Raw genomic sequence first — 20,227 nt, 5'->3', positions numbered from 1 at the left:
CCCCCCTCCTCCCTACTTCTCCCCCCTGTACATCCCCCCCCCCGTACATCCCCCCCTTGTGGATCACACTAATTAGTACATTCCGACTATAATGTTGCCATTATTTAAACCCAAAAACCAAAAATGTGATATATTGCAGCTTATCGATTATTAGATGTGGCGGCTGTATTCACTTTCTTTTTTTTTTTTTTTTTTTTTAGGCTTTCCTCCCCTCTGTTTTCTGATCTGGCCAGTAACACATCTCTTGTATTAGAGCCCCCTCCCACTCTGGATGAAGGAGCACAGGGGGCACTTTTGTACAGCAGCATTGTCAGTCTTGGGGGGGGGGGGGGGGGGGAAGAGGAGCGTTAAATGTATTATCAGATACAGAACACACTAATAAATCAATGCCAAACTACAACTCACACTTTATAATCAATTACAGCACAACAGAAGATTGTATAATCACCAGGGGTGTTGCTAGGTGGCAAAAAAACAGGGGCTACAGCCCAAAGTCTGAGCCCAGCACGGGGGGGGGGGGAGATGGGGTAGTACCTACCTGACACGCACTGACCTACTTGACACTGACTCACACTGACCTACCTGACCTACACTAACACACACTGACCTACCTGACCCACACTGACCTACCTGACCCACACTGACCAACCTGACATACACTGACCTACCTGACCCATACTGACCTACCTGACCCATACTGACCTACCTGACCTACCTGACCTACACTAACACACACTGACCTACCTGACCCACACTGACCTACCTGACCCACACTGACCTACCTGACATGCACTGACCTACCTGACCCCACACTGACCTACCTGACCTACCTGACCTACCTGACCTACCTGACCTACACTAACACACACTGACCTACCTGACCCACACTGACCTACCTGACCCACACTGACCTACCTGACATGCACTGACCTACCTGACCTACCTGACCTACCTGACCTACACTAACACACACTGACCTACCTGACCCCACACTGACCTACCTGACCCACACTGACCTACCTGACATGCACTGACCTACCTGACCTACCTGACCTACCTGACCCACACTGACCTACTGACATACACTGACCTACCTGACCTACCTGACCCACACTGACCAACCTGACATACACTGACCTACCTGACCCATACTGACCTACCTGACCCACACTTGACCTACCTGACCCACCCTGACCTACCTGACATACACTGACCTACCTGACCTACACTAACACACACTGACCTACCTGACCCACACTGACCTACCTGACCCACACTGACCTACCTGACATACACTGACCTACCTGACCTACCTGACCTACCTGACCCACACTGACCTACCTGACACACACTGACCTACCTGACCCACACTGACCTACCTGACCCACACTGACCTACCTGACATACACTGACCTACCTGACCTACCTGACCCACACTGACCTACCTGACACACACTGACCTACCTGACCCACACTGACCTACCTGACACACACTGACCTACCTGACCCACACTGACCTACCTGACATACACTGACCTACCTGACCCACACTGACCTACCTGATCCACACTGACCTACCTGACCTACCTGACCTACACTAACACACACTGACCTACCTGACACACACTGACCTACCTGACCCACACTGACCTACCTGACATACACTGACCTACCTGACCCACACTGACCTACCTGACCTACCTGACCTACCTGACCCACACTGACCTACCTGACCCACACTGACCTACCTGACATACACTGACCTACCTGACCTACCTTACCCACACTGACCTACCTGACACACACTGACCTACCTGACCCACCCTGACCTACCTGACATACACTGATCTACCTGACCTACACTAACACACACTGACCTACCTGACACACACTGACCTACCTGACCCACACTGACCTACCTGACCCACACTGACCTACCTGACATACACTGACCTACCTGACCCACACTGACCTACCTGACCTACCTGACCCACACTGACCTACCTGACCCACACTGACCTACCTGACATACACTGACCTACCTGACCTACCTTACCCACACTGACCTACCTGACACACACTGACCTACCTGACCCACACTGACCTACCTGACCCACCCTGACCTACCTGACATACACTGACCTACCTGACCTACACTAACACACACTGACCTACCTGACCCACACTGACCTACCTGACCCACCCTGACCTACCTGACATACACTGACCTACCTGACCTACACTAACACACACTGACCTACCTGACACACACTGACCTACCTGACCCACACTGACCTACCTGACCCACACTGACCTACCTGACATACACTGACCTACCTGACCCACACTGACCTACCTGACCCACACTGACCTAGCTGACCCACACTGACCTACCTGACATACACTGACCTACCTGACCTACCTTACCCACACTGACCTACCTGACACACACTGACCTACCTGACCCACACTGACCTACCTGACCCACCCTGACCTACCTGACATACACTGACCTACCTGACCTACACTAACACACACTGACCTACCTGACCCACACTGACCTACCTGACCCACACTGACCTACCTGACATACACTGACCTACCTGACCCACACTGACCAACCTGACACACACTGACCTACCTGACCCACACTGACCTACCTGACATACACTGACCTACCTGACCTACCTGACCCACACTGACCTACCTGACCCACACTGACCTACCTGACACACACTGACCTACCTGACCCACACTGACCTACCTGACCCACCCTGACCTACCTGACATACACTGACCTACCTGACCCACACTGACCTACCTGACATACACTGACCTACCTGACCTACCTGACCTACCTGCCCCACACTGACCTACCTGACATACACTGACCTACCTGACCCACACTGACCTACCTGACATACACCGACCTACCTGACACACACTGACATACACTGACCTACCTGACCAGACTTCAGGTGACCTCCTGCAGCTCAGCAGCGTGCCCATCACACAGTAGACTCCAGGCAGCCAGAGCCATGATGAGGAGAGGAGAGCCGCCCGATCGCCGAGTGGGGTCGGGATCTTCTGACAGTGGCGCAGCGGCCGCATTGTAATTCCCGCCCTCCAGAGGCTCCAGAAGGCGGGACCTGCTATTACACTCGGCCACGCTCGGGGTCAGATCGGTCTCCGCTCGGCGGCGGCGCTCGGGGCTAATAATAGGACCGTGCCCACACAAGACCCGGGGCTTTTTGGGAAACCACTCGGGGCTTCAGCCACCTTCAGCCCCCACTGCCGACGCCACTGGTACTCACCCCATGCTGCCGTGATGCTCCAGGAAACGTTAGTGTTTTTTTTTTTCATTTTAGGATAAAGGTTTTGCATAAATGAATAAAAGCTGATCATTGTAAGCACCCCTGTCAGTGTTATGTGGTTTGTCTCATCTCTGTAAGCTGATACATTTGGCTGGAGAGCTTGTGCTTTGAAAAGCAGCAAACTGGTGTGCGACTTGTCGTGCGAAGGGGGACATCAAAGTTCCATGACAAGTCATACCCTGTGTTTTCCAATGATAACCTTTCATATATGTGCCATTTAAAGGGATATTAAAGTCTTGTTTTTTTGTTGTTTAAAAATAACAAACATGTTATATATATCTGCTCTGTGTAATGGTTTTGCACAGAGCAGCCTCGATCCTCCTCTTCCCGGGTCCCTCGCTGGCACTTCTGGCTCCTCCCTCCTGTTGAGTGCCCCTAAGCTGAGTCACAGCTCCCCGTGTCCATTTAGATAAGGAGCCATGGCACGGCCCCACCCCCTCTCTGTCCTCATTGGCTCACCGACTTTGATTCACAGCAGCGGGAGCCAATGGTGGTGCTGCTGTGTCTCAGCCAATCAGGAGAGAGACAGCGGAGGCACTCGTGCAACATCGCTGGATGGAGATGGGGCTCAGGTAAGTACTGGGGGGTGGGGGGTGGAGCTGTACACAGAAGGTTGTTTATCTTAATGCATAGAATGCACCTTCTGCCTTTACAATCACTTTAACCTCTTGCCGATCGGTTTGTCCCCCGCAATGTCGCAGTGCCGCTAAAAATCGCAGATCGCCGCCATTACTAGTAAAAAAAGTAAAAATAAATAAAAAGTCCATAAATCTACTTTTGCGCAAACCAATCAATATATGCTTATTGGGATTTACCTGTAGGTCATTTCATGCAATAGACAGCGGGGGGAGCATGCGTGGCGGTCACGCTCGATCGCTCCACAGACAGACAGGATGGGGATCTGGAAACAAGGCAGATCGTTGTTCTGACAGGGGAGAACACAGTGATCTTGTGTTCCCGCTAAGCAGGAACACGGATCTCTGTCTTCATCCAGTCAGTCCATCCCCCACACAGTTAGCAAGCACCCCCTAGGGACACACTTAACCCCTTGATCGCCCCCTGGTGTTAACCCCTACCCTGCCAGTGTTATGAGTACAGTGACAGTGCATATTTTTAGCACTGATCACTGTAATAATGTCACTGGTCCGAAAAAAGGTGTCAGTTAGGTGTTAGATTTGTCCCCCCAAAATGTCGCAGTCCTGCTAAAAATCGCTGATCGCCACTATTACTAGTAAAAAAAATGAATAAATGAAAATGCCATAAATCTATCCCGTAGTTTGTAGACGTGATAACTTTTGCGCAAACCAATCAATATATGCTTATTGGGATTTTTTGTTTACCAAAAATATGTACCAGAATACATATGGGCCTAAATTGATGAAGAAATTCAATATTTTTTCGATTTTCTTTAATTGGTTTGTTTTATAGCAGAAAATTAAAAAAAAAGTTGTTTTTTTTTTTTTTTTTCAAAATTGTTGGTCTTTTTTTTTTGTTTATAGCACAAAAAATAAAAAGGACCAAAAGAAATCTCTATTTGTGGAGAGAAAAGGACATCAATTTTATTTGGGTACAACGTCGCACGACTGCGCAATTGTCAGTTAAAGCAACGCAGTGCTGTATCGCAAAAAAAATGGCCTGGTCATTAAAGGGAGGTAAATCCTTCCGGGACTGAAGTGGTTAAAGTCGCAACGACTTCAAAGTAGTTCATGCACTACTTTGGAGCGACTTTCAGGCTGGGCTCACACTATCTTCGCATGCGGCTCGCAGCAGGGGGGTCCGGCGCGTCCTCGTTCACCGGTTCAGGTCCGACTTCAGCCCGAAGTTTTGGCTGAATTTGGACCTGAAAAGGATGAAAAGACGCACACAGGACTCCTGTGCAAATTCACACCGGAGCCACAGCAGAGATATGTGATCCGGCTCCATAGAGAGCCAGTCAAAATCTCCTGCTATTGGGAATTGGATGCAGGGACACCGCATCCAATTCGCCATTGCATTAGGGTGTTCCCCCCCAAAAGCTCAAACACACACGCCTTTCTCTGCAGCCTCAGCTGCACCGAACAGCGAATGAACGGGAAGTGCTCTGTGCTGAGCCTGCTCAGCGGCTTCCTATTTATTCACAAACTGAAGCATAGTAAACACAGTTAACTATGCTTCTGACTATAGATTTATGTTTGTCCCAATGAGAGTTCACAATGCTTCAGTTATGATTGAACACAGTGAGTGAGTGTGTTCGCTGCGTTCTTTTAGAAAAGGAAGGGGCCGGTAAATGACATATTGATTAGCCCCTTCCCCCACACTCCCTCCTGAAACATCCCACACAGCAGCAGAGGAGAGGAAAGGAGGAAAGCCAGCAGCACTGCGGTGGGGGGAGGGGCAACACAAGGGGAAACTTGGGCAGTAGGGGGCATCGGCACCGCATAGAGTGATTAGGGTGTGCCCAGGCACACCTGGCACACCCCCCGCACACGACTATGCCATTCGCTATAGTGTGAACCCAGCCTCATGCAACTTGAGGGCCATAGACTTCAATGTTAACCTTTAAAAGTTGCATGAAAGTCGTAACCTGAATGTATTACATGCAACAGCGGGTCCAACTATGGACAACAAGTCACATCCAAGTCGCGCCCATCCAAAGTTGTGTCAAAGTTGCTCAACTTTAAGTGGTACGAGTGTGAATGGAGCCGTACGGCCGGATCACTGGCTGAAAATAGAAGAAAGAAAGCCTGTAAAAGAAAACGAATGCAGCCGTCACATCTAAGAATTGTAATATAATAAGACCCCTTTCACATTGTGCCGCCACCGGCATCAGCGGTAAAGCGGTGCTATTTTTAGCGCCGCTTTACTGTCGTTTTAGCGGCGCTATTCGGCCGCTAGTGGGGCGGTTTTAACCCCCTGCTAGCGGCCGAAAAGGGGTTAAATCCGCCGGCAAAACGCCATCCGGAGCGGCGTTTTGCCAGCAGTATCGCAGCGCTACCCCATTGATTTCAATGGGGAGCAGCGGTGGAGGAGCGGTGAGTTCACCGCTCCAAAGAAGCTGCTGGCAGGACTTTTTCTGACGCCCTGCCAGCGCACCGCTCCAATGTGAAAACCCTCGGGCTTTCCTCGGGCTTTCCTCTGGTTTTCCTCTGGCTTTCCTCGGGTTTTCCTCGGGTTTTCCTCGGGCTTTCACAGTGGAGTGATCGGAGCCTCTGTTTTAGGGCGGTTTGCAGGCGCTATTTTTAACGATATAGCGCCTGCAAAACGCTCCAGTGTGAAAGGGGTCTAAATGTTTGCTTTTGGGTTTAATATCACTATAATGATAAAAGAGTAGAAATGAAAAAAAAAAGCAGGGAAAATAGCTAAGAGGAGAAGGGCAGGAAGGAGTTAATTAGGGCTGATTGGGGATAATCAAGGCTTCAAATAGGAAAACATTTTGTTTAATAACTTTTTTTTTTTTTTTTTACTTGTAAGGTTTCTTTAACTGATTACATACCTGAATGAAAGGTCAGAACTGAACTCTACTGATGAATAAAAAAGAAATAACAAGTTACATTGTATTGAGTTTGATATTTACAGACTTTCTACAACTTGGTGTCATTTTACATTCTGACCTGACCACTGTGTAAAACAAAGCAATTCCCCACTGACATTTTGGGTATTACCGGTGGGGGGGGGATGGGGCTGGACGTAAGAGGTACGTCCTACAAACTTTGTTGACGTTTTTTAGGATGAGTCTCTTACATTCAAAATCCTTAAGTGGTTCACTCACTGTGGTCCATGTGATTGGTGGTGTCAGGGTGGGGTGAGTGAGGGGCATGTCTATTGTCTAAATATTCTGTACTATACGGCATCCCTTTGTCCCACCTCAGAAGGTCAGGAGGTTGGAAAGGTCATTTATTCTTGAGGATGTGTTCACCACCCCCCCTGAAAAGCGATCTACGGTGGACTTTCTCTGTCCCAATGTTTAGATGGGGCATGAGGAGGGTCAGAACTATCCACCATGGGCCTCCTTTTGCTGCCCAGCCTCACAGACACAGTACAGATATACTGAGCTCTGTATTATGGAGGGAACCTTATGATGCTCCCGTCATTGCAATATGGTGGCCTCAGTATGTGTGGATGGGTTCTTGCTACGTTGCGTTCCTTTCCTCACTCGCTGGCTGTGCACCTGGAGGATCCATAGTTGTCCTTCACAGCTTCTAACTCTCCGGCTCACAGCTCCAGGGAACCTATAAAAGAAGAGAAAGACACTTTAGTGATAGTTGTTAGAAGAAACCTACAGCTTCTACCTTCCACCGGGCAGAATCTTGGTCAATAGTCCAGGCAGGTGGCGGCAGCAGAGATAGACAGCAAACATAAGCAGCAACAGCAGGTCAGGAGGAAGCCGGGTCAGGAACAGGATGAGTATCAGGATCAGGAAGACAGGAGCGAGACTGAAGACCATTCAGCAAGGAGCTGGGGCAGAGTTCAGGGTTTAGTAGCCCGCTTGGCAGTAGTGGGCATTGGCGATCTGCCACATTGCACTTGCAGTAAGCCTTCTATGTCCAATCTTAGATGCATGCGCCTGATGGCTGGTACAATGTTCCCGATAAAGGCAGAATGCACCAAGTAACAGACTGCAGAAAGCAAAGAGCAAACATGGTAAGTCCCGTTTAAGGATACATTCATTGGGTTTGTTCTTGTAAATGTAAACTGATTATTTAAAAAACATTAATGCTTACCAATCCATAATCAATCCCAAGACCAATTATTATCCAGATAGTGTCAGTGTTTATCTTTATGTAATCCCATCAGTCTGCAGATCAGCTCATGTCCAGGAATCGCCCAACATCCCAATTAACATCCCATCATAGACACTCGGATAATCCTCAGGAAGTCACCTTCCTTGCCTTTCCAATTCAGGAACAGTCAGCTGGGAGGGGTCTCACCTGTTATCCTGCAGACCATCCTAAGTTGGGGACAGCAGGAGAAACAAAAGAGACCATTAGACCGAAACAAGTGACAGTTTACTTTTCAGGAGACCATTGGAGAAGAAGACACTGACTACCAGAGACCACTACCCCTCCAGAAGATCCCAACTACCAGAGACCACCACCCCTCCAGAAGATCCAAACTACCGGAGACCACCACCCCTCCAGAAGACTCAGACTACCAGTGGCCACCATCACTCGAGAAGACCCCGGCCACCAGAGACCACCATCCATCCAGAAGACCCCAACTACCAGAGGCCACCACCCCGCCAGAAGACCCCAACTACCAGAGACCACCATCCCTCCAGAAGACCCCAACTACCAAAAACCACCATCCCTCCAGAAGACTACAAGAGACCACCATACCTCCAGAAGACCCCAACTACCAGTGAACACTATCCCTCCAGAAGACCCTGACCACCAGAGACTACCATCCCTCCAGAAGACCCCAACTACCAGTGAACACTATCCCTCCAGAAGACCCTGACCACCAGAGACCACCATCCCTCCAGAAGATCCCAACTACCAGAGACCACTATTGCTCCAAAAAAACAGACTACCAGAGACCACATCACTTCAGAAAACCATGACTACCTGAGACCACCATCCCTCCAGAAGACCCCAACTACAAGAGACCGCTCTTGCTCCAAAAAAACCCTGACTACCAAAGACCACCATCACTTTGGAAAACCCTGACTATCTGGGACCACTATCCCTCCAGAAGACCCCAACTAACAGAGACCACTATTTCTTTAAAAAAAAAAAACCACTACCAGGGACCACTATCACTTCAGAAAACCCAGACTACCAAAGACCACCATCCCTTCAGAAGACCGCGACTACCAGAAACCAGCATCCTTCCAGAAGACAATCGCAGAAAACACAGCAAATATCTGGGCAAGTATCCATAAAGCAGACTTTATGTGCCCATACTGGGACCAAAAAGGAGGACTGAAAGTGAGGGGGAATTCAAAACTTTGAGTTGTCACCAGAACAGGAATTGAAGGAAAAATCTTCCAATGGGGACACCTGTTCCAGTGACAACTAAGTAGGTAATTCCCCTCACTTTGGAGAGATTTTATTTCACTTTCTGTTGTGTCTACGGGACAGGAAATGAAGGAAATCTCCCCAATAGGATATAGGCATAAAAAATTGTTGGGCTTTAGCTTTATTGTAATTTACCACTTTAACCCACTGGGGCAATTTTAAGATTTTTTTGCTAGAAATTACTGTAAACCTCCCCAAAAAAACTGTATATATTTTGTGAAAGCAGAGGCCCTGGAGAATAAAATGATGTTAGTTGCACATTTTTTTATGTCACGTGGTATTTGCCCAGTTATTTTTCAAATGCATATTTTTATGTTAAAATACACTAAAATAAATTTTAGTGCAAACACAATATAGTACCCACTTTTTTTTAACCACTTGCCGTCCGCGCTATAGCAGACGGCTACAGCGCGGACTTAATTTGCCGGGAGGGTGTCCATGGACGTTGTCCCGTGCTTGAGCGACCTGTGCGCCCCCTGCAGGGCGCGCGTGGCGCGCTATGTGATTAGTGAGTCTATGAGACTCGCCTGATCACAGATCAGAGTAAGGGGTCGATCCTGACCCTTAACACGTGATCACCTGACAGCCAATGACAGCTGATCATGTGACCTAAACAGAGCCGGTAATCTGCTTTTTTTGCTCCTCACGCTAAAAGAAAAACCTGATAGCCGGCGGCTGCGAGAGGGACATCGGTCCTGATCGCGGAGAGGCTTCTCTGCCCACTAGCCTCACCTACCAGTACCCACCAGCGCCACCTACCAGTGCCCACCAGCGCTACCTACCAGTGCCCACACTGCCACCTATCAGTGCCCACAGTGCAACACATCAGTGCCCACGGTGCCACACATCAGCGCCCACAGTGCCACCCATCAGTGCCCACAGTGTGTCATCACCAGTGCTTCCTATCAATATCACCTACCAGTGCCACCTACTAGTGCCCATCAGTGCCACCTACAAGTGCCCATCAGTGACATCTATCAGTGCCACCCATCAGTGCCACCCACCAGTGTCACCCACCAGTGCCACCCAGTGCCATCTTATCAGTGCCCATCAGTGCCGTCTTATCAGTGCCCATCAGTGTCGTCTTATCTGTGTTCATCAGTGCAGCCCATCAGTGCCCATCAGTCCTGCCTCATCAGTGCTGCCTCATCAGCGAATATCAATGAAGGAGAAAAATGACCCGTTTGCAAAATTTTATAACAAACTATTAAACATGTTTTTTTTTTTTTTTTCAAAAATTTTTGTCTTTTTTTGTTTGTTTAGCAAAAAATAAAAAACCCCCAGAGGAGATCAAATACCACCAAAAGAAAGATCTATTTGTGTGAAAAAAATGATAAAAATGTAGTTTGAGTACAGCGTTGTATGACCGCGTAATTGTCATTCAAAGTGTGACAGCGCTGAAAGCTGAAAATTGGTCTGGGCAGGAGGGGGGTTTAAGTGCCCGGTAAGCAAGTGGTTAATGTAAAATATAAAAGACTGGGTTGCATTGAGTAAACAAATGCCAAATATGTCAAACCTTAAAATTGCACATGTCCGTAGAATCGCAAAAAACAAAACAAAAAAACAAACAAACTATGCTACCCAAAATTCTCCATAAGTGACATAAGAGAGTTAATCATGAAATATAATCCTAGAATGATTCATCTCACTCTGACATTTGCGATGATCCATTACATGCGTGTTGTAAGCGATGTTTACATACACAAGCTCACCCTTTACTGTGCTTTTAATATGAGGGGGGGATGGGGGGGGGATGGGAGTGCTTTAAATTTTTTTAACCACTTCAGCTCTGACATCACCAGTGACACTAATACAGTGATAAATGCTAAATCTCCTTACATTGCAGGGACTGTAACAAACTTTGTAGCAGATTCCGAGCTTTTGTTATTTTGTTATTCCAAAGAAATAGCTGTTTGTTTCTCTGTGTCCACGTGCAAAGTGAATGTGAATGGAAGTGATTTTATCATTATCAATCAGCTGCTGCACCTGCAGGGTTCTAATGAGGAAAGTGGCGGGGTCTGCATCCCTGTAGACGTGATTTTGCTTTGGGAGTATCTTACCAAAAATGACATTTTTGTTGCAGGGGATGTCCAAAATCCAACTTGTACAGACTTCTGGAAAAAATCAGGGAGCCAATCACACGAGCAGGAAATGACATTTCTGGGGGGGGGTGTTCTGTATACCATCTGTGTACAGAGCGCCTCCAGGTGGCCATGTTGTAATGAATTTAACATAAAATTACAGCGGCTGCAGATTGAAAAGGAAAGTTCATTTTTGATAACATTCAATTACAATGTGACTTGTGTCACAATTGTATATGTTATATTATTATTATTTATAATATTATTATTATTTTTCTTTATTTTTACTTTATTTTTTATTTTATTTTTCCATGAAAGTGAAGTTCAAATAAAAATTCAAATAACTTCTATAAAGGTATATTTATGTTTCCATTTTTATACATATATATATATATATATATATATATATATATATATATATATATATATATATATATATATATATACAGTATCTCACAAAAGTAAGTACACCCCTCAGTGACATTTGTGTAAATCTTTTCTTGTATCTTTTCATGTGACAACACTGAAGAAATGACACTTGTCTACAATGTAAAGTAGTGAGTGTACAGCTTGTATAACAGTGTAAATTTGCTGTCCCCTCAAAATAACTCAACACACAGCCATTAATGTCTAAACCGCTGGCAACAAAAGTCAGTACACCCCTAAGTGAAAATCTCCAAATTGTGGCCCAAAGGGTCAATATTTTGTGTGGCCGCCATTATTTTCCAGCACTGCCTTAACCCTCTTGGACATGGAGGTCACCAGAGCTTCACAGGTTGTCACTGGAGTCCTCTTCCCCTCCTCCATGATGACATCACAGAGCTGGTGGATGTTAGAGACCTTGTGCTCCTCACTCACTACTTTACATTGTAGCAAAGTGTCATTTCTTCAGTGTTGTCACATGAAAAGATAGAAGAAAAGAGTTACACATATGTGAGGGGTGTACTTACTTTTGTGAGATACTGTGTATATATATACACATAATGGAGTCATAAATATACCTTTTTAGAAGATATTTGAACTTCACTTACATGGAAAAAAATATAGCAAATAAAACAATGTAAAATAAAGAAAAATAATAGTAAGTATTATATATATATATATATATATATATATATATAGAGAGAGAGAGAGAGAGAGAATATAGTGGTTTTTTTTTTGCTTAGCATGAAGTTTACTTGTCAAAGTATTGAGGTGGATTTAACCTTAATGCATTCTATACCTTATACTTACCTGAGCCCAATGTCCCTCCAGCACTGTGCACAAGAGCAGCTCCTCTCTCTCTCTCCTCATTGGCTCAGAGGCATCAGCGGGGGCTATTGGCTTCTTCCGTTGCTAATCACAGTCAGTGAGGAGAGAGCAGGGGGCAGGGCTGAGCCGCACTGTGTGTGTCAATGGGCACACAAAGCGCAGATTAGGAACAAGCCTGCATGAGTGTCCATATAGCAAGAGGCTTGGGGGGAGGGGGGTAGACCAGGGGCGCCAGTGGGGAACACCAGAAGAGGAGGATCAGGGCTGCTCTGTGCAAAACCATTACACAGAGTAGGTGAGTATGACATGTTTGATATTTAAAAAAATAAATAAATCAATAAAATAAAAAATCTTTACAATTACCGGTACATTGTAAAAAAAAAAAGCTTTTTTCGTACACTGTGTACATTGTCCTGATCCCTCTCATTATTCATCGCCAGGTAGGATCGTTCACTGAGACGCTCTATGAAAACAATGGTGTCTATTTTCAGGAGGTGTCAGCACTGCACGCCACTGATCGGCTTTGTCTGTGTCTTTTGTACGAGGTCTCAGACACGAGGTGTGTTCAGTCTGTGCGAGGAGCGAGCGAGGAGCGGCTCTTCATATCTCTGTTCTGATGTCCCTCCATGTTCTCCGCAGGGTTCCTGGACTCCGCACCTAGAAGATGAGGATGATGGCTCATAGAACGCGCCGGACGCTTCTCTGCATCGCCCTCGTTTTTCCAATATTGTATGGTAAGTTTTTGTTTTTACTATTTTCAAAAGAGGTGCGAAGTGATATCCTTCTAATTTTCTTCCCATGGGGGGGAGGGGGGGCTTCTAAACCAACTAAATTAATTCATGAAGTAGAGAATTATACTCAACCACTTGTCTACCACGACAATTTTGTTCTTCTTGTGAAAATCTGCATTTTTGTGCTGGAAATAGAAGTATATATTTTCTGACTTAATATTATACTCATATATTTTTTTTTAATAATATAAAAAAGATTGGGTTACATCAAGTAAATAGATGCCAAAAATATAAAGCCGTAAAGTACCATGCCGGCAAAAAACGATGGTACCCAATTTTTTTCTGGCACTTTTTTGTTCACATGTAACATTCCATTTTATGTATTTTTTTTTCTTTTTGCTAGAAAATTTGTTGGAACCCCCAAACATTTCATATATATATATATATATATATATATATATATATATATATATATATATATATATATATATATATATATATATATATATATATTTTTTTTTTTTTTTTTCTTTTTTGAGGCCCTAGAGAATAAATTGTTGGGTTTTGCAATTCTTTTATGCCAACACAATATTAGTGCAGCAGTTTTTTAAATGCAATTTTTGGGGATTTTTTTTTCTTTAATTCAATGCAAAAAAAAAACATGAAGTAGAGAATTATATTCAACCTCTTGTCTACCATGGCAATTTTTTTTTTTTTAGAAATAGAAGTATATATTTTCTGACTTAATATTATACCCGTTTTTTTTTTAGGAAGATATAAAAAAGATTGGGTTACGTCAAGTAAACAGATGCCAAAAATATAAAGCCGTAAAATACCATGCCCGCAAAAAACGATGGTACCCAATTTTTTTCTGGCACTTTTTATTCACATGTAACAATCCGTTTTTTTTTTTTTTTGCTAGAAAATTTGTTGGGACCCCCAAACACTATATATATATATATATATATATATATATATATATATATATATTTAAAGCAGAGGCCGTGGAGAATAAACTGTGGGTTTTGCACTTGCAATTTTTGGGAATTTTTTTTTTTTTTTTTTTTTTAATTCAATGCAAAAAAAACATGAAGTAGAGAATTATACTCAACCTCTTGTCACCCACAGCAATTTTTTTTTTTCTTGTAAACATCCGCATTTTTTTTTTTGCTAGAAATAGAAGTATATATTTTCTGACTTAATATTATACTCATTTTTTTTTTTTGAATAATATAAAAAAGATTGGGTTACGTCAAGTAAACAGATGCCAAAAATATAAAGCCGTAAAATACCATGCCCGCAAAGAACTATGGAACCCAATTTTTTCTGGCACTTTTTGTTCACATGTAACAATCCGTTTTTTTTTTTTTGAAAGAAAATTCGTTAGAACCCCCAAACATTATATATATATTTTTTTAAAGCAGAGGCCCTAGAGAATAAATTGGTGGGTTTTGCAATTCTTTTATGCCACACAATTTTAGCGCAGCAGTTTTTTTTTATGCAACTTTTGGGAAAAAAATCTCCGTGCGGGGTGCCGGACACATGGATTCCAATGAGGGTTTTTTTTTTCTAGAAGCACATGATTAGAGCCTGAGGCTCTAATTGGCTTCAAAAAGGGTTGCTTCTCCTGTCGGCTGAACAGGAAGTGGGTCCCGAGGCCCGACTGGCCAAGAGAACGAAGGCTTCCCGGCCAATCGGGTCTGAGGTCTAGGGTGCCACTTTTTCATCAAGGCAAACCCGAACACTTTAGTGGCGCACAGCATTTTTTTTCTTCTATACATTATAGGACTGTGACAGACCTGGGAGATCTGAGGGCACCCCAAAGAGAATAGTAATGTGGCACGCATAGTGCCCCCTCACCCTTCTATCAGCCCCTGTTCCCATCCACGTTCCTGTCTGAATTTTGTGTCCGGATTTCGGGCGGACTGAAACCCAAACGCATGAATCAAAACCCGAACTGTCCGGGTGAATCCCTGACAGGTGGCAACCCTACTCAGGACCCGCTTCCTGATTGTCCGGGAGGAGAAGCAGGAAGACATTAGCGAATATTATTTCACTAATATCACAGAAGTGGGTGGGCTCGGGGGCACAGAGCCCACCCACTTGTGTGACATTAGAAAATTAATATTTGCTAATGTCCTCCTGTTTCTCCTCCCGGACAATCAGGAAGCGGGTCCTGAGACCCGATTGGCCGGGAGTCCTAAGATCCGATTGGCCGGGAGGAGAAGCGAACGCCGGGAATTGGGAGGGGATGTAGGGGGTAAGCCGCCAAAGGTGGATGGAGTAAGTGCAGGGCTGACGGGCGAGCAAAGTGCCGATCGAGCGGGCTATCGATCGAGCGACGAGGGGAGGGGGACAGTGGGGGGGGGTGGGCAGGTTTGTTTGCTGCTCCCCCTAAAAAAATTGAGCACCAGCTGCCACTGCTAGGTAGGTGGTTTGGTGGCACGTGGTTAAAGCCCTAGGGCAGTGATGGTGAATCTTGGCACCACCAGATGTTTTGGAACTTTTTATTATTTCAGGCTTCCCAGCCTAGAGGTGAGATGTGAGGACTTATTGATCCCCAAATCTCCCTGTAAAGAGGACCTGTCATGTCATATCCCTATTACAAGGGAGGTTTACATTCCTTGTAATAGGAATAAAATTGACCGAAAATAATAAAATATAAAAATAAAGTGTCAAACTAGAAAAATAAAAGTAAAATTAACAATAAAATAACCTTTTTTTTTAAAGTGCCCCTGTCCCCGTGTGCTTGCATGCAGTAGCAAACGCATAAGTAATGCCCACAGGGCCAGTGCTACCACTAGGCAAACTAGGCAGCCTCCTAGGGCACCCAGCCACTGGTGTTCCTACTCTCTTCTCTCGCAACTAAGTCTCAGCATCAGCGGGCACACATAGTGTCAGAGGCACAGCGGCGGTGGAGGACTGTGTTTGTGTCCTGACTCCTGAAATAATGAAAGCAAGCAAACATTCATTGATGGGCACTGGTAGGCTGCATTTGATGGGCGCTGGTGAGGCTGCATTGATGGGCACTGGTGAGGCTGAATTAATGGGCACTGGTGAGGCTGAATTGATGGGCGCTGGTGAGGCTGCATTGATGGGCGCTGGTGAGGCTGCATTGATTGGCGCTGGTGAGGCTGTATTGATGGGCGCTGGTAGGCTGCATTGATGGGCGCTGGTGAGGCTGAATTGATGGGCGCTGGTGAGGCTGAATTGATGGGCCCTGGTGAGACTGCATTTGATGGGCACTGGTGAGGCTGCCTTGACGGGCGCTGGTGGGGCTGCATTGATGGGTGCTGGTGAGGCTGCATTGACGGGCGCTGGTGAGGCTGCATTGATGGGCGCTGGTAGGCGGCATTGATGGATGCTGGTGAGGCTGCATTGATGGGCGCTGGTAGGCGGCATTGATGGGCGCTGGTGAGGCTGCATTGATGGGCGCTGGTAGGCGGCATTGATGGATGCTGGTGAGGCTGCATTGATGGGCGCTGGTGAGGCTGCATTGATGGGCGCTGGTGAGGCTGCATTGATGGGCGCTGGTGAGGCTGCATTGATGGGCGCTGGTGAGGCTGCATTGATGGGCGCTGGTAGGCGGTATTGATGGATGCTGGTGAGGCTGCATTGATGGGCGCTGGTAGGCGGCATTGATGGGCGCTGGTGAGGCTGCATTGATGGGCGCTGGTGAGGCTGCATTGATGGGTGCTGGTAAGGCTGTATTTGATGGGTGCTTCATTAAAAAGGTGGGGTATACATGGGCAGGGCAAAGGTGGGTGGAGTCAGGGGTGCTGCCAAGAGAGGGCAGCAAAATGAGGTTTCGCCTAGGGTGTAAAAAATCCTTGCATCAGCCCTGCACACCCAGATATCGCCGCGAACGTCAGAGTGAGAGCAATAATTCTAGCACTTGACCCCCTCTGTAACTCAAAACATGTAACCTGTAAAAAATGTTAAAACGTCGCCTATGGGGATTTTTAAGTACTGAAGTTTGGCGCCATTCCACAAGTGTGCGCAATTTTGAAGTGTGACATGTTAGGTATCTATTTATTCGGCGTAACATCATCTTTTACATTATACAAGAAAAATTGGCTAACTTTACTGTTTTTTTTAAAAAAAACATTTTTGAAAGAGTTTAAAAAAAAAAACACGTTTGAAAAATTGCTGCGCAAATACTGTGCGAGATAAAAAGTTGCAACGACCGCCATTTTATTCTCTAGGGTCTCTGCTAAAAAAAACATATATAATGTTTGGGGGTTCTATGTAATTTTCTAGCAAAAAAAATATGATTTTTACATGTAGGAGAGAAATGTCAGAATTGGCCTGATAGGCAAGTGGTTATGGAGACATTAGGGGTCTATTAGACCCCCCAATGTCTCCTCTGACCTCCAGTGCAGCTATTGGAGTACAGATTGTGCTTGAACAGCTGAATCCCCTGCTACACTATCCAGAGAATGACAACTGTGACCCCGGAAGTGACATAATACACATACTGTAGCTTCCGGGGTCATTAGATGCGGGGGAGGGGTGGGGGGTTCAGGGAACAGATGTTCTCCAGGTTCCTCCTGCTATCCCTGTATGAGGAGTTTTTGGGTTCCCTGGAAGAACGGGAGAGTCAAGGAACCACCCTGGGTGTCTCACTCGAGAGCAAGCACATTGAAAGCCTCATAAAAGTGATCGGGAGGCTTTAGAGCCGATTGATCACTTTTATTGGAAAAAAGACGCAAAAAAATGTTAAAGCCGGGAGCAAGCTCTAGTCTGCAGCAGCTTGATTTAACCCCTTTCCTACCAATGGTGATTATAAATCTACCTTAGTAGACATTTGGTGAAAGCGATATTAAACCCAAATTATATGCAGCTTACCAATCCTTAGATGTGACGGCTGCCTTCGTTTTATTTTTTTATCTTCCTTTATTTTCACCTGGTGATCCTGCCAATAAGTCTGTTATCTTTCAACTTCCTTTACCAGACCAAGCTGTCCAGCAAAACTGTCAGTTAGAGGGTTGGGACAAACCATTTACCACTGGCAGGGGTGCTTACAATGATCAATTTTTATTCAAGTATGTAAAACCTTTATCCGGTTTGTGTAAAAGTGACATCTGCACTGATTATCAGTGCAGTCCCAACAGTGCCCACCAGTGCTGTCTATCAGTGCCTGCCAGTGCTGCCAATCAGTACCCATCAGTCCCTCCTCATCAGTGTCACTTATCAGTGCCGCCTATCAGTGCAGCCTCATCAGTGCCCCTATCAGTACCCTTCAGTACCGCCTATCAGTGCCCATCAGTGTTGCCTATCAGTGCAGCCACATCAGTGCCCATCAGTGCCACCTATCAGTGGCCTTCAGTTACACCTATCAGTGCCCATCAGTGCCATCTATCAGTGCAGCTTCATCAGTGCCTCTTCATCAGTGCCCACTAGTGCTGTCTCATCAGTGCAGCCTCATCAGTGTCCCCTCATCAGTGCCCTTCAGTTATGCCTATCAGTGCCCATCAGCGCCACCTATCAGTGCAGCCTCATCAGTGCCCTCTAGTGCTGTCTCACCAGTGCTGTCTCATCAGTGCAGCCTATCAGTACTCATCAGTGCCCTTCAGTTGCCCCTATCAGTGACACATATTTGTGCCCATCAGTGCCACCTATCAGTGCAGCCTCATCAGTGCCCATCAGTGAAGGGGAAAAATTACCTGTTTGCAAAATTTTATAACAAACGATGAAGAACCTTTTTGTTCTCCAAAATTTTGCGGTCTTTTTTTTATATGTTTAGCAAAAAATAAACACCCCCCCCCCAGAGGTGATTAAATACCACCAAAAGAAATCTCTATTTGTATGAAAAAAATGATAAAAATGTCCTATGTGTCCAGTGTTACATGACCGCGTAATTGTCATTCAAAGTGTGACAGCGCTGAAATCTGAGAATTGGCCTGGGCAGGAAGGGGGTGGGACTATTGGTAGACAAGTTGTTAAAGTGTAACTCTACTTTTGTTAAGAAAGGCCCCTCCCCCTTTGGGTGATCTCTGTACATGGCAGGGATTTTAACAAACGCTGTTGCAGATTCCTAACCGAAGAAATAGCTCTGTGTGTTTCTCTATGTCCATGTGCGGAGTGACTGTGAATGGGAGCGACATTATAATTATCAATCAGCTGCTGCACCTGCTCTAATGAGGAAAGCTGCAGGGTCTGCATACCTTTAGACCTGATTTCCTATTGGGAGTATCTCACCAAAAAAATAACATTTGTGTTGCAGAGGATACCCAAAATCTTGTATCTTAGTGCAGACTTTTCTGGGACAATCAGGCAGCCAATCACAGAAGCAGGAAATTATATTTCTAGGGGGGCGTTCTGTATACCATCTGTGAACAGAGCGCCTCCAGGTGGCCATATTGCATATTACAGAAAATACAAGGATGATGTGTATGGTGTGGTAACATTTGTGATCTGTCTGCCGGTATGGAGGTCACCCACTTCGGTGTGTGCGGGAATTTACTGTTGGGGGGGGGAGGGGCGGGGATTCGGAGAGATGAAATAATACGTCTCTGACCTCCAAAACCCACGGCAGGGTCATGAGCGGGAGATGGGGGGGAGGGGGGCTGTGATAATGCTCTGTGGCCTCCTGTGGGATCTAAGCCTCCGCAGCCCCCCAGGATCAAACGGTAAGATGCTGGTGGTGGTGGGGGGCACTCTATCTTGAGCACTGGCCATGGCATTGTGTATATATGTGTTTGACCCTCTTGTTTACAGGTGGGCCGGGACCCTGGTACGCCCCTGGCCAGGGCGTAGTGGGGACACGCTCTCCTCTTCCCCCATCTCATCAC

The sequence above is a fragment of the Aquarana catesbeiana genome, linkage group LG05 (assembly GCF_042186555.1).
Source record: "Aquarana catesbeiana isolate 2022-GZ linkage group LG05, ASM4218655v1, whole genome shotgun sequence".
NCBI lineage: Eukaryota > Metazoa > Chordata > Amphibia > Anura > Ranidae > Aquarana > Aquarana catesbeiana.
This window is presented reverse-complemented; position numbering follows the sequence as displayed.